Consider the following 16,640-nt stretch of genomic DNA (forward strand, 5'->3'; position numbering starts at 1 on the left):
AGCCAGTCATGGCATATCAGAACTTTATTAAAAATATTTCAAGTCCACCAAAGCCCCACTATACCCAGGTTTCCAGGAGATATGGATAAGAATGGGTGGATGGGGGTACATAGTTTATAAAATCAGAAACAATGAAGAAAAAAAAAGCAAAGCCCCGAAGAGTTCAGGTTCAACTGCTTCTGCTTATGGGCATCATTAATTGGCTTTCCCTTAGGCTATACAGAAATGAAACATCAGGCTGGTGGTAAACTGGGGTATTTGACACTAGAATACATGGATTTCCCATATTACCTTTTAGATATTTACTCTCACTATGAAATAAAGTAGTATATATGTTTAATGTTATTATGTGTGTGTGTGTGTGTGTGTGTGTGTGTGTGTGTGTGTGTATATATATATATATATATATATATATATATATATATATATATATATATATATATATATATATATATATATATATATATATATATATATATATAAAACCTATGTCAGATTACCTGCTGTCTAGGGGAGGAGGGAGGGAGGGGAGGGAGGGAGAAAAATCTGAAATTGGAAAGCTTGTATAAACAAAAGTTGAGAACTATCTTTACATGTAACGGGGAAAAAATACTTTATTAATTAAAAAAAAAGAAATAAAGTAGTATGTAAAATATAATTATTAATGTGTTCCAATTCAATTGAAATATCATTTTGTTTTTAAGTTTTTCAGGTTCTCACAACTTTGATCTACAAATATGTGGCAAATCCAGCATTTGCTTTATACTACATCTGGTGGATTAACTGTAATTACCTATAACATAAAATGATCAAAAATTTATGGAACTATCAAAATTTCGTAAGCATGGGGAGCTGTGGTATCAATAAATATCTTGACTTGCTTAAAAACATTAACAGGAGGCTCTTGAAAGGGCCTATTAATACACCCATGAGTGCTTTCAGCTGCTAAGAAATTATCTGGTTGACCAGAGAGGTAGAGGGAGAACATAAGGCAAAGTACTTAGTCGTGATAAAAATAGGCCTTTTATGAATCAAAACTACCTAATCAGGTGCAGGTCACCGAGATCAGAGCTGGGTCTCACCAAAATACTTGGACCAGGTCTGCTGGGAAATGGACTAATATGCAATCTTCTCAGAGATGGGAAGGTTCAGGTCCAACAGACAAGGCTGCCTGCTTAACGGATTCACCTAAAGAGTCTGACCAATGAACTATTCTACTACAGACTTGAACAAGATGGGCACAGGGAAAGTGGATGCTCTCAAGAGGAAAATCTGGCTATGGTCATTCAAAAACCAAAAAGCACCAGACTAACATCAGGAAATGGAGAAGGGAGCTGCCATAGGCCATTAAGAAGGGAAGGAGGGAAGGAGGGAAGGAGGGAGGGAGGGAAGGAAGGAAGGAAGGAAGGAAGGAAGGAAGGAAGGAAGGAAGGAAGGAAGGAAGGAAGGAAGGAAGGAAGGAAGGAAGGAAGGAAGGAAGGAAGAAAGAAAGAAAGAAAGAAAGAAAGAAAGAAAGAAAGAAAGAAAGAAAGAAAGAAAGAAAGAAAGAAAGATGAATCCCTGTTCTGCCAGCTTTGCCCAGATCTTTTGTTAAACTTTATATATGTTTGTGTGTATACATATAAATGTATAGTTAAACTGTAAATCATCTGGCATTTGTATGTTTGTTCATGCAATCCTTATTTTACTTGTTTTGTTGCAATTGTTAAGTTTATCATAAAAATTAAAGTCATATTAATACATTCTTAGACACAAAACAATCAAACAATTTTTTCAACTCACTGGTCATATTGTATGGCTTTAACTAAGTATCAACAAAATATCGTAAAAGTCTCAACTTTTTCACCTGAAAAAATGAGATTGGACTAGAAGACCTCTGAGATCATTTCTAGTTCAAGAGTTCTTTGAATAAGGACTTTCCCTTCCCTCTGCCCAAGTATCACCAACAGGAAGATCATGTCATCTGGTCCCTCCCAACTCCTGCAGTCTATGATTCAATGAGATACAACGTTCCCATACATAAGAATGGCTGCCAAGACAAGAAATCCTTCTCATTAGAGTTGTGATGTATTCTCTGAGTTTCCTGTTGCAACTCAGAATGTAGGTTTACAAAGAAACAATATTACAAATGGTGGTTACTTAAGTACTGTAGGTATCTTCTATGTCTACAAATAGTATCACTGCTATATTTGTGCATGTGTGTATATATGTTTGTGTGTATATATGTGTGTATATATATGTATGTGTGTATATGTGTATGTATGTGTATGTGTATATATATATATATATATACATACATACATACATACATACATACACACTGCAAATGTACTGGCTTTGACCCACATATGTTGGCTTTGTAATCCTGGCCAAGTCACTTAATTTCTAGGTTACACTCTAAATCAGTTAGTATTTATTAAGTGACTACTATATGCCAGGTGGAGGCAGCTAGGTGGTACAGTGGATAGAATACTGTTTAGGAGTCAGGAAGATTCATCTTCCTGAGTTCAAAATTAGCCTCGAACACTTACTAGCTGTGTGACCCTGGGCAAGTCACTTAACCCTATTTGCCTCAGTTTCCTCGTCTATAAAATGAGCTGGAATAGGAAATGGCAAGTCACTCTAGTATCTTTGCCAAGAAAAACCCAAATGGGGTCAAAAACAGTCAGACGGAACCAAAACAAGTGAACAACAAAAAATGTCAGACACTGTGCCTTTAAGCAAAGCACTAGGATACAAAAGAGGCAAAAAGGTAATCTCTTCCCTTAACAAAGTCGGTCAATAAGTATTTTTAAGCACCTTCTATGTGCCAGGCACTATGCTAAGAGCTAGGGACACAAAAAAGAGGCAAAAGACAGTCCTTGGGGCAGTTGGGAGCACAGTGGATAAAGCACTGGCCCTGGATTCAGGAGGACCTGAGTTCAGGTCTAGCCTTATTCACTTGACACTTACTAGCTGGGTGACCCTGGGCAAGTCACTTAACCCCCATTGCCCTGCCAAAAAAAAAAAAAAAAGACAGTCCTTGACTTCAAGGGGATCACAATCCAATGGGGGAGACAACAAGCAAACAAATGTGCACAAATATAAGGCTTGAAGTTGCAGAGAAGATGCCCAACTTTCACTAGTAGAGGGAGTTTCCTCACTGGCAATTCTCTATAGCAATTAAAATACAGATCTAACCCCTTTCCTCATCTTTATCTCCTTCTTATAAACTATATAATGCAGAGTTTGGAATCCCAGCATCTAAAAAGAAGAGTGGGATATATTTCAAGAGGTTGGAAGATGTAAGAAAATCACACAAAGGACAAATGGGGGGGGGGGAACCATAGAACTAAAAAGAAAACATAAGGCTTTTCTAAGACAAGAGGGAGCTGGAGGGTTTGAAGAAGACACAGTTACTTGTGCAGCAAAGAATGAAAATGTGTATACACAAGCCATCCACAGCTGAAGTAGGAGAGAGAAAGCATGAAGGGTACTAGAAAGTGTCCAGACAGGGCACTAGAAGGGTCTAGAGTCCATGTCATTTGAGGACTGGAATTAGGGATATTTAGCTTTTAAAAAGAGCCTCTGGTCATTAAGCCAAGGGGGAAGAACCAAGGGCAATAAACAGGTAGAAGTTGCAAAGAGGTAAATTTACTCTTTGGGTCTTAATTAAAGTTGTCCAGAAATGTAATTGAGCTGCCACAAGAGGTGAGGGGTTTCCTTTCTTTAAAGGGCTTCAAGCAGAGGCTGGATGTGATCATTCGACAAGTATGTTATAGTAGATGTTCATTCTAATACTAGTTAGACTAAGTGGCTGCTGGATGCTTGAATGATGTGCAATTTTTCAGACAAAGAAGTTCGGGACCAGCAGAGGTGGCTACCCACTTTTGGCATGTCATCTGAAGAGTCTGATCAATGATAAAAACCAATGTTAAAAGTCCTGTCCAGCTTTAAAACTTTAGGAGCCTGTGATGTGTCGGTAGTGGGATTCAAACCCAGGTCAGCCTGGCTCCCAGTTCAAGTGTTTCCACATATGATGTACAGGATGTGCTGATAGAAAGATAAAGAGCAAACAGTCTCTGCTCTAAGAGAGAGGCGACATAACATTACATGAAGCATAATTAGAAAAGCAGCTGGAGAGGTTCTCTGTGGGCACACAAGGGTGCATTCTCCCTGCTTATATTTCCTTTTATCATAATTATTAAGGACAACTACCACAGAGGATACTCTATGGACAGAGTGAATTCTGGGGGTCCTCCTAGGGCGGGAACAAAGAGGGATCCGAGAAGGATCCTCAAGAAGGGGTGAACCCCAGGGGCCTCCAGGCTAGCCATTCCCTCGGGGTCTCCTAGGGAGGTCCCTTCCCCCCGGTCTCCAGGCGACCCCGATCTTGGGGTCGCGAGGGTTCTCTGCGTCCGCATCCCAAACACTTCGGGACCGACTGATGCCTTAGAGCCGAGCCCTGACTCCTTGTATGGAGAAGGAAACTGAGGCCGGGAGATTAGAAGGGGTTGGGCCAAGGTCAGAGAGCGAATCTGAGGCTAAGCAAAATCAACCCCTCCCGCCCGCCCCCCCTCCGGAGCTACAAGAGCTCAACACCCTCAGGCCGGCCGCCTCCTTCCCCGCCTCACCCCCTACTCCTATCAAAAGTCCAGGCCAAAGGCGTCCCTGAACCATCCTCCCTAGGGTCAGCACTGGCCCATCACCCCGGCAACTGCAGCACCTACCCGCCGCGAGACGGGCCGCGAGACCCGCTGTAACACTACTGCCACTGCCGCCGCCGCCGCCGCCGAGCCCCCTCCTTGGCCACGCCCCCGGAAGTAGCATCTAGCCCAGTCCGTCCCACCCCAACGAGGGTGCGACCCAGAGCCAAGCCAACCTTTACGTCATGGTTCCCTACAGGCCTGACCATTGGCTGAGTTCGGGCAGAAGGGGGTGGGGCCTAGGTAAAGGAGGAGGTGGGGCTGTATTGAATGGAAGGGGACAGGAAGGAGGAGGCCAGAGAGCAGTGCAGTGACGTAGTCGCGCTCTTTGCGTGCTGCGTGAGTGGAGACGTGAGACTGACCGCTAGGAGGTCTGGAGAAAATTTGAGAAAAAAAAACAGGACCGGCGGGCCCACCAAGATCTTAAAGGAACAGTACTATAAACCCTTTGCTACATCTCTGCTTCTTTTCCTAGTAGGTTCCCTGGAGTCGTCAACAAGCATTTAGTCAGCCCTTACCGCATGCCGAGCATTGTACTAAGCGCTGGAAATAAAAATGCATCTCGCAAGACCTTATTCTGGGGATTTTCCCTAAGGAGAAGAGAAGAGTTATTATAAAGCCTTAAAAGCTGCTTGGAGAAACTAAGGGTTTTATGTGACTTATCCAGGGTCACCCAGCCACACAGATCTTCCTGATTCCAAAGCTAGCTTTCTATCTACTATGCGAAGCTGCTTCTATGGATCCACTTTATTTTTTTTTAAGTGTTGAATATTAAACTATAGCTTTTGTATCTGCCTGTCTCCTACAAACAAAATCAATAAACAGATCGGAGAAATTATATCTCCTATAATTTGTTCCCATATCTGTCCTCCTATAAAATATAACAGATCAGAGAACATTTTAAGAACCAGATCAGAGAATTTAATATCTCCTACTAGACAAAACCAGATCAAAGACACAGAAAAAAACATAATATCAATTTAATATTTTGTCCCAAGAAGAAAGACGTAACACATAATCATGTGTGGAGTCTCCCCTTCCAAGAGGGAAGCTCAAAGCTCCCCTTCTTTCTAAGGGTTTTTAAGGTTTCTTGCTCACTGGTTACAGGGTGATGTCAGTTTTATTAGCATGATACAAATTAACCTAAAGCAAATACTATAACAGGCAGCTTAAAGACACAGGAAGGGTTTACCAAGGACAAGGCTGTCTAGATTTTTGCTCTATTTACCTTTTAGGGAGAAGATAGTGAATGGGGACTCAATTGAAGTTTAGTCAAAAGGAGGCATTTTGATTTGTTTACTCTCTTGGGGAGAGAAATTAGTAAATAGGGACTTATCTGCTAGCTATCTCAATTCAACCTGAAGTTTTGGCCAAAGGGCATTTTTCAGGGTCTTATAAAATCCATTTGGATAATAAGGTATCCCCATCCAATCCAGGTTATCCATATATTCATATTAACAAAAGTAATAAACACTTTTTGCAAGGCAGTAGGGGTTAAGTGACTTGCCCAGGGTCACACAGCTAGTGTCAAGTGTCTGAAGCCATATTTGAACTCAGGTTCTCCTGAATCCAGGGCTTGTGCTTTATCCACTGTGCCACCTAGCTGCCCCCCAGTAATAAACACTTTTATTTATAGTTTGGGGTTCCAATTTTTGTCCCTCCTTTCCTCCCTTCCCTTACCCCTCCTTGAGGCAGTAAACAATTAGATATGGGTTATATATTTACAATTATGTAAAACATCACCATGTTAGTCATTTTGTATATAAAAACTTTAATAAAAGAAAAAAATGAAAGTGAAAAATAGCATGCTTCAGTCTGTGTTCCATCAATATCAGTTCTTTCTTTGGAGGTGGATAATATGTCCTTTGGAATTGTCTTGAATCATTGTATTGTTTAGAATAGTTAAGTCTTTTACAATTCATCAAACAATATTGCTGTCTCTGTGCATAATGTTCTCTTGGTTCTGCTCTCTTCATTATACATCAGTTTATACAAGTCTTTCCAGGCCTTTCTGGAGTCATAATGTTTGTCATTTCTTGTGGTGTGATAATATTCCATCACCATCATATACCACAGCTTGTTTAGCCATTCCCAATGGATGGGCATTCCTTTGATTGCCAATTCTTAGCCACTACAAAAAGAGCTGCCATAGATATTTTTGTATATCTTTTTGGATAGCCCCACTTTACAAAGGAAGAAAACAGACCTAGAGATGGGGACTGGTCTGTGGTCACATGGTATCAAGAGTTGGGACTCAAACCCAGGACTCAGTTCTCTTAACTGGAAGGGGAAAAAAGAAGGGGGAGAGAGACCGAGACAGAGACAAAGAGAGACAGAGACAGAGACAAAGAGATAGAAAGAGGAGGAAGAGGAGGAAGTGGGAGGAGGAGAAGGGGAGATGAAGGAGGGGGAGAAGAAGAGGAGAAGAAGAGAAACATACATACATGGGGAGTGAGGAATATATGTGTATGTGTGTTTTGCAAACCTTAAACAGCTATTTAATATCAGCTTTATTACCACTGAGGCCAACAGATAACTGTTGTATCCAGTATCACTAAGAGAAAAGAGAAAAGCCAGGTGTTCTACATAAGGATTGAAGGGGAGCAAAGGGGCAGGTTTTCTGTAAGAGATGACATTTGAGTTGAGCTTTAAAGGATGGAAAAAGTGTGTTCCAAACATGAGGAACAGTGTGAGCCAGGGAAGGGGAGAGTGTGTGCCAAGGGCATAGTCATGGGTTTAGCTGAAGTATAGAGTGATGGAGACTAAAGTGAGGTAAGGCTAGATTGATAAAGTGCTGCCTGCCTGACTGTAGAGGCTTTGAACAGTCCCAATTGAGAAAGGAGATGAAACCGTCCTCAGGAGGCAATTGGGAACTTGTGCCAGGCTGTGTCTTCCGCCTGCACAACCAATGTGCTAAAAATTCAAGCATTTGTCCAGATAAAGTGGGACAAAATAGGTTTTCCAGAACTCACTAGGTAATTAAGACAAGATTATTCTTGTTTCAATTATCCAGATCCTATGGGGCAGCTAGGTGGTGCAGTGGATAAAACACCTGCCCTGGATCCAGGAGGACCTGAGTTCAAATCCAGCCTCAGACACTTGACACTAGCTGTGTGACCCTGGGGAAGTCACTTAACCCTCATTGCCCTGAAGAAGAAAAAGGAGAAGAAGAAATCAAAAATACTATAGCCCAGTATTTGATTAACCAAATAATCTGAAGGAAATTCTTGAGCCAGAGTTGTCAAGAGCCGCTGGGAAAACCTAAAAAGCAGATTGGCAGAAATTAGATGTAGACCAAGGTATTACATAATATTCCACAATGAATTTAAATTTGATTAAAGATCATATTATAAAAAAAGAAGAAAACCAGATCATATATGCCTTGTAGCTACCCCTAAGAGGTGAATTCTTAACTAAACAAGGGATAAACATTATTACAAATTATTTTAAGGTAATTTTGATTAAATGAAATTATCTTTTGTAAATTATTTGGTACAAAGATTTTTTTAAATCCCAGTTCCTGCTTTCTTTCCCATAGCATTAATTTCGTTCATGAAATGGAAAAGCTTTTTCATGAACAAAATTAATACAATAAGAAGGGAAGCAGTTACTAGGGGGGGAAATCTTTGTATCAAATAAATATCTCTGATAAGAGTCTGATATAGATAAGAGAATTATAGACTAAAAGCCATTCCCCAATAGATAAGTGGACAAAGGACATAAACAAAGTTCTCAAAAGAAAAATTGCAAACTATTAACAATCTTGTGAAAGAATACTCTAGGGGGCAGCTAGGTGGCGCAGGGGATAAAGCACCAGCTCTGGATTCAGGAGTACCTGAGTTCAAATCCGGCCTCAGGCATTTGACACTTACTAGCTGTGTGACCCTGGGCAAGTCACTTAACCCCCATTGCCCCGCAAAAAAAAAAAAAAAGAAAAGAAAAGAAAAAAGAAAGAAAGAATACTCTAGTCACTAATAAGAGAAAGACAGATCAAAATAAAGCTGCAAATTGGCAAAGATGGCAAAAGATGAGAATACTTTATGTTGGAGACATAGAAACACAGACACACTAATGTATTATTGGTGATGTTGTAAACTGGTCCAGCCATTCTGGATAGCAATTTGGAATTATATGAAGAGAATTATTAAAAGACCAATATCCTTTGACCCAGAAATTCCATTGCCATACATATACTACAAAATGATGAAGGAGAATATGAGGAACCCTATATGCATTAAATATTTATGGCATCATTTTCTGTGGTGGCAAAGAACAGACTAAAAACAAAATTATTTCCATTCAATTGGGGAATAGCTAAAAAATGATAAATTGGAATGGAATATTACTGAGCTGCAGAAAATGATAAATACAGAAAAACATGTGAAGGCTTTTATGACCTGGTGAGGTGACAAGTAAACTGAACCAGAAAACAATATTCACAATCACTACAATAATACAAATTTAAACAACAGCAACAAAAATATTGAAACTGACTGCTATGAAATTATAATGACCAATCTTAGACCCAAGGAAAAAATATGAGAAGGTATCTCTCTCCTACTTCTTTGTAGAGATGGAGGACTACAGATGTGGAACACTCTGAATAATGTCAGACTGTTTGTTGTATTGGTTAGCTTTGCTGAAGTTCCTCTCTCCCCTCTGCCATGACTCCCCCACCCTCACAAACACACAAATCACAAATTTTATTTTGTTTTGGTTTAGTTTGGTTTAGGGTTTTTTGTTTTTATGTTTTGTTTTGTTTTGTTTTTTGTGGGGCAATGAGGGTTAAGTGACTTGCCCAGTGTCTGAGGCCGGATTTGAACTCAGGTCGTCCTGAATCCACTGCGCCACTTAGCTGCCCCCCCAAATCACAAATTTTAAATAAAGGATGGCTCTCTGGCAGAAGGGAGAGATTCATTGGGAAATGCAGGTCACTCAATAAGGAGATCAGTGTTACTGAATCACAAAGTACATGGAAGTGGGGGGCAGATAGATGGTGAAGTGGATAAAGCAGAAACCCTGGATTCAGGAGGACCTGAGTTCAAATTTGCCCTCAGACACTTGACACTGGCTGTGTGGCCCTGGGCAAGTCACTTAACCCTCATCGCCCCTCACAAAAAAAAAGAAAAAGAAAAAGAAAGTACATGGAAGGGAGTATAAGATTGGAAAGGTGAGAAGGGAATCGGTTATAAAAGGATTTTGAATGCCAGAAGATTTTATATTTCATCCTGTAGGTAACAAGGAACCCCCAAATTTTATTGAATAGAAGGGTAATTGTCTGATTGTCCAGTCTGCACTTTAGGAAGATCAGTTTGACAACTGAGAGGTGGATGGTTGGAGTGAGGAAAGACTTAAGTCAGGGAGTCCAACCATATGGCTGTAAATAGATGAAGCATTAGATAATGTCAGAGGAGAAAAGTAAGGGGGCGGGGAGGGAATATGTGAGAAATGTTATAAAGACAGAAATAACAGGACTTGACAACTGAATGGATATGATGGGGTAGGGGAGAGTCATTGTTGAAAATAACACCTAGGTTGTGAACCTGGGGAACTTGGGAGAATGGGAGTATTGGGGGAAAAGATATTTAATTGGGTTTTGGATATATTGAGTTTAAGATGTCCATGAGACATTTTAAGTCTTAATCTTAATTACATCTTGATAACAATTTAATTGATTGACATCTAGTTCAAAATGCTTAGTTGGTAGTTGGAAATGCAAGACTAGAGGTTAGGAGAGAAGTCTGGCCTGGACAAATAGATCTGAGAGTCATCAGCAAAGAGATAATAATTGAATCCATAGGAGCTGATGAGATCACAAGGCAAAAAAAGCATAGAAGGAGAAGAAAAAATGGTCCATGGCACAGACTTGGGAGACACCCATGCTTGGTGGGTGTGACCTGGATGAAATTCCTGCAAAGGAGATACAAAAAGATAGAAGGAGACCAAAAAGAAAGCTCATCATAAGAACTCAGAAAGAAGGCAGTATCAAGAAGGTGACTGACAGTGTCAAAGGCTATAGAGAATTCGAGAAGGATGAAGAAATGTAAAAACAAAAGATATCAATTTTATTTTTGTCACATTAAAAAAAATGGACAGGGGCAGCTAGGTGGCACAGTGGATAAAGCACTGGCCCTGGATTCAGGAGTACCTGAGTTCAAATCCGGCCTCAGACATTTGACACTTACTAGCTGTGTGACCCTGGGCAAGTCACTTAACCCCCATTGCCCTGCCCCCCCCAAAAAATGGACAAATATAAGATTATATACCTTTCACAATTATATCTGAGGGGAGAATTCTTAACCAAACAAGGAATAGAGGCAATCATTAAAAGCAAAATAAATCATTTAATTGCATAAAATTTTCAAAAGTTTTTTAAAAAATAAATTAATATTTAATAAGAGAAATTGACATGAGCAAAATATATTTGCATCAAAGGGTATTCATAAAAGTCTAACTTACAAAATATATTGGAACTCAAACAAATATATAAGACCAAGAGTAACAGAGTACCTAGTACATAAGGACTTAATAAATACTTAATAAACAAAAAAAGAGGGGCAGCTAGGTGGCACAGTGGATAGAGCACCAGCCCTGGATTCAGGAGGACCTGAGTTCAAATGTGACCTCAGACACTTAACACTTACTAGCTGTGTGACCCTGGGCAAGTCACTTAACCCCAATTGCCCAGCAGAAATAAATACATAAATAAATACATAAATAAACAAACAAACAAACAAACAAATAAATAAATAAATAAAAAAGAAAGAAAGCTAAGACATTAGGGACACTTTGTATACCAAGATAGTCACAGCAGTTCTTTGTGGTATCAAAGAACTGGAAACAAAGTGAGTGCCTTCATTTCTAAATATATCTTACCCCTCTCCCAGCCAGCATGTCATTCTTGTAATAACAAATAACAATAACAGGGGCAGCTAGATGGTGCAGTGGATAAAGCACCGACCCTGCATTCAGGAAGACCTGAGTTCAAATCCAGCCTCAGACACTTGACACTAGCTGTGTGACCCTGGGCAAGTCACTTAACCCCTATTGCCCTAAAAAAACAAAACAATAACAACAAACTTTTAAAGAAAACAAAAGCCGTTCAGCAAAACCTACCAATATATCAAAAATGTCTGACAATATGTATAATATTACACACTCATAGTCCCCACCTCTGCAAAGAAGGGAAGGGAATTCATTTTCTCAACTCTTCTCCAGAGCCATGTTTGGTCACTATAATTATACAATGCTCAATTTAATTTCTTTGTGCTTTTTTCATTTACATGATTACAGTTGTTGCATATCTTGTTTGGTTCTGCTTACTCTCTATATCAGTTCATATAATTCTTCTCATTTATCTTTCCTTATAGTACAGCTGAGGTAAAATTTTGTTACATTCCAGGACCACAATTTGTTTACCTATTACCCACTGGATAGGTCAAGGGCATCTGGTCCTTTTATTAGTTGGTGAATACTGGTGCAGCACTCAGGCAGTCCACCTGGATTTCCTTACTCTGGCAACATGACCCGACCACCTCCATTTCTACTAACACATGCACAGAGCATGGCATACAGTAGGGGCTTAATCTATACTAGTTGATTGATGAACTGACTCAGACATATCCTCAAAGGTGTAGGGAGGTAACCTGGTACATAAAAAGAATGCTGGCTTTTGAGTCAGAGGAACCTGGGTCCAAAGCCTGGTTCTGCCACTATGAGAACTTGGACAAGTCTCTTAACTGCTCATCTGTAAATTGAAGGGGTTTAGAGTAGACAGTTTGTAAGGTCCCTTCCAGCTCTCCATCTCTGATGTTGTGGGTTTTTGGTTTTTTGTTTTGGGGTTTGGGGATTTTTTTGGTGAGGCAATTGGGGTTAAGTGACTTGCCCAGGGTCACACAGCTATTAAGTGTCAAGTGTCCGAGGCTGGATTTGAACTCAGGTCCTCCTGAATCCAGGGCCGGTGCTTTATCCACTTCACCACCTAGCTGCCCCGATGCTGTGGTTTTTTAAAGCCACTTCTCACACATAAATGATAGCTTCTGTACACCCACCATGAGTCTTCTCATTCTTCTTAAAATGCTGTGTTTCAAGTCACAGCTGCTGCTTCCATTTCTGACAGCACGATGCCAGCAGCATAGGGAAGAACCCTGTCTCAGGAAAACATTCATCAAGATCATCACCATCCCTCATGTCCCAATCTCCCGATGTCTACCCGAAATGGCAGAAATAAATGCTGCCTCCCACATGAAACCATGCTGGAACATTACAATTGTATCACACATGATGGCAAAAAACTTTTGAGAGCATATTTTTAATTGGATTTGTCAAAAACCACTGGGGAGAGTCTAATTTTTCAAAGGTTACAGGGCAACATGTGGAAGACCTAGCTGGAGGAGGCCAAATTCCCATGGCTTCCAAGATTTGGGGAATTTTTAAGAAGAAGATTGGGCAGCTGCTTAATTTCTCTGGCTTTGAATTCCCAGAAAAAAAAAATCATGTCATTTAAAGGGCAGTTTAAAGCTGTCACTGCAGACTATATGGAACAAAGCAAATGAAATTCTAACAATGTCTTACAGCATATATAACGTCTCACACACACACACACACACACACACACACACAGAGTACAAGAGAACCAGTGCTCTTTTAATACAAGAAGAAGCTACAGGTTGATAATATTCCCAATATCAATAGCATTTTTTTAAAAAACAGTTTTAGCTTAATTTTTAAAAACACAACTGACTGGGGAAAATAGATCAATGGGAGATAATTTAAGAATTATTGGACTACCTGAAAGCTATAATCAGAGAAAGAGCCTAGACATCACCTTTCAAGAAATTATCAAGGAAAACCAGCCTAATATTCTAAAACCAAAAGGTAAAATAGAAATGGCAAGTATCCACTGACCACCTCCTGAAAGAGATCCCAAAATGAAAACTCCCAGGAATATTATAGCCAAATTCCAGAGCTCCAAGATCAAATAGAAAATACTTCAAGCAGCCAGAAAGAAAAAAATTAAAATATTGTGGAGCCATAGTCAGGATCACACATGGCTTTCAAACTAAAGAAATGGAGGTCTTGGAATGTGATATTCTAGAATGCAAAGGATCTATAGTTACAACCAAGAATAACCAAAACTCCATTATGTTATAATAGACAATTAAATAATATTTTTTAAATTTACAATACATTTCTCTGATAAAGGCATCACTTCTCAAACACGTACTAAGGATAGAACTGACTAAGAGCCATTCCCCAATTGATAAATAACCCAAGGATAGAAACAGGCAATTTTGAGTAGAAAAAAAAATCAAAGCTATGTATAGTTATATGAAAAAATGTTCTAAACACTTGATAAGAGAAATGTCAATTAAAAAAAACTCTGAGGTATCTTACCCCTATCAGAATGCTGGAGAAGATGAAGGAAAACAGGTGCATTAATGAATGGTTAGTGGAATAGTAGAATGGATTCAACCATTTGGGGGAACAATTTGGAACTATGCCCAAAGGGCTATACCCTTTGATCCAGCAATATCTCTGCTAAGTTTATATCCCAACAAGGTCAAAGAAAAAGAAAAAGGACCTATATGTACAATTATATTTATAGTGGCTCTTTTTGTGGTGCAAAGAATTGGAAATCAAGAAGATACTCATCAAATGCAGAATAGCTGAACAAGTTGCAGCATATAATTGTGATGAGTACTGTTATACTGTGGGAAATGATGAAGGGGGTGTTTTCACAAAAAATAAAAGGCAAGACCTATATGAACTAATGCAAAGTGAGAAGAACCAGGAGATTATGGTACACATTGTGTTGTAGTGATGATCAACTGTGAAAGACTTGGCTATTTTGATCAATACAATAATCCAAGACAATTCCAAAAGATTCATGATGAAAAAATGCTGCTTACCTCCAGAGAGAGAACTGATAAATTCTGAATGCAAATTGAAGCATAATTTGCTCACTTTCTTGGGGTTTTTTGAAATATGGATAATATGGAAATATGTTTTGCATGATTTCACATGTATAATTGATATCATATTACTTGCTTTCTCAGTGGGTGGTAAAGGGTGTGGGAAGGAGAGAGGATTTAGAACTTAAAATTTAAAAAGAAAAGAATGTTGGGACAGCTAGGTGGTGCAGTGGATAGAGCACCAGCCCTGGATTCAGGAGGACCTGAGTTCAAATTTGACCTCAGACACTTGGAACTTACTAGCTGTGCGACTCTGGGCAAGTCAGTTAACCCCAATTGCCTCACCAAAAAAAAAAAAAAAAAAAGAATGTTAAAAATAAGTACATAAAAACATTTTTATCTTAAAAAAATTTATAATGGAGAATTACATAAATTGGGTTTGCTGGCAGCAGCTAAAGAAGTGTGTTCAAATAACACATTATTAGCCTTTCAGCTCAATTAAAATCAGTTTATGGGGCAGCTAGGTGGCACAGTGGATAAAGCACTGGCCCTGGATTCAGGAGCACCTGAGCTCAAATCTAGCCTCAGACACTTGACATTTACTAGCTGTGTGACCCTGGGCAAGTCACTTAACCCTCATTGCCCCACAAAAGAAAAGAAAAGAAAAATCAGTTCACAACTCCACCAACAATTCATTGGTATCCCAATTATCCTACATCCCCTCCAACATTATCATTTACTTCTGTGATATCTGCCAATCTGATAAGTGTGAGGTGGTACCTCAGAATTGTTTTATTTTGCATTTCTCTAATCAAAAGTGATTTAGAGAAGTTTGTCACATGACTATAGATAACTTTGACTTGTCTCAAAACTGCCTGTTCATATTCTTTAACTATTTATCAATTGGGGAAAGCACTTATTTTTAATAATAAAATTAAATATCCCTAGTACTGTAAAGAAATAAAATATGAGAATATACAATGGAAGAAAAGGACCAGAAGGGTACATAGAACAAACAAGAATCTGGGGTCACACAGCTAGTAAGTATCTGAGACAGGTTTTGAACTCAGGTCTAACTACTTCGCTGCCTAATTGCCTCTTGTGATTATCATTTTAAAGTTTTTGAAGAATCCCACCACCTCCTTCCCCCACCCCCACCCCATATATCATCCTGGACAGCAATCATTCAGATTAAACAAATCAACAAACGACACCAAACTGTGAACCAAGACGTTAAAGCTTATAACAAAAGGGCAATGTTTTTTAAATACTATTACAAAAGATTGAACTGCATTAAAAGAATCTGGGTGCTTCTATTTATTGAACAAACTGAAACTGAAGATCATCTTTAAATGAATAATTCTGCTTTCCATCTGGCTTGTTGGACTTGAGATTTCTTTTCTATTCAATGATTTTCTCAAATGAGGAATTAGTTACCTGTAGGCTACCACAAATGTCAGATAACAGGTCATGGTAAGGGTGGAAAGGAGGAAGTATCGGTGAGGGAGAGAGAAAAGAAGTGGTGTGGGGGTAAAGAGGGAGGTGATTGGGAAGTGTTAGATGTGGGAAGGAGGAGGGGGAAGAGGAGGAGGAGGGCGAGAAGAAGAAGTTGTTGTTCCTGGAAAGGCAAGCAAGGATGCCATGCCTCACTTCTTGATGGGTTAGGAACTCCTGAGGTAAGGCAGGCGGCATATAGAAAGCTTCCTGCAGGTGGCAGTATGGTTTTGTTTACTACATGGCTGCAGAGAAATATTCCGCTAAATGAGAAGACCTTCAGTTGGCTCCTCTTCCAACTTCTCTACTGGGCACATTGTATTGCTTCAGTGCCCCCCAAATGCCCCTGCATGAGTGGCAGATCCTATGCCCTGAATTCCTACCTCTCTGGCTCCACATAGCTCAGATATCTTCAACTGCTGTGGCCTTTGAACATCAGTTATGAATTTCACGTATATAATGTCTTTATCATTGCCTGGGATACAGTAGCAATAGAGCGTGCAAACGAACGAATTTTATGTACTCAGAGTTAGGAGCTCATGAATTC

General features: G+C 39.5%; 1 protein-coding gene and 1 pseudogene across 1 annotated transcript in view; one reads left to right on the forward strand and one right to left on the reverse strand.

Annotated features, from left to right (window-relative positions):
• UVSSA (UV stimulated scaffold protein A) overlaps window positions 1-4,794 on the reverse strand; it is a 110,711-nt gene extending 105,917 nt beyond the window's left edge. Inside the window, 1 exon segment of the mRNA XM_043969481.1 lies at window positions 4,710-4,794. The gene's annotated coding sequence lies outside the window, so the exon portion shown is untranslated.
• On the forward strand, window positions 9-199 carry LOC122732037 (annotated as a pseudogene).
• Window positions 4,795-16,640: the final 11,846 nt, after the last annotated feature.

Source organism: Dromiciops gliroides, chromosome 6, assembly GCF_019393635.1.
Source record: "Dromiciops gliroides isolate mDroGli1 chromosome 6, mDroGli1.pri, whole genome shotgun sequence".
Taxonomy (NCBI): Eukaryota; Metazoa; Chordata; class Mammalia; order Microbiotheria; family Microbiotheriidae; genus Dromiciops; species Dromiciops gliroides.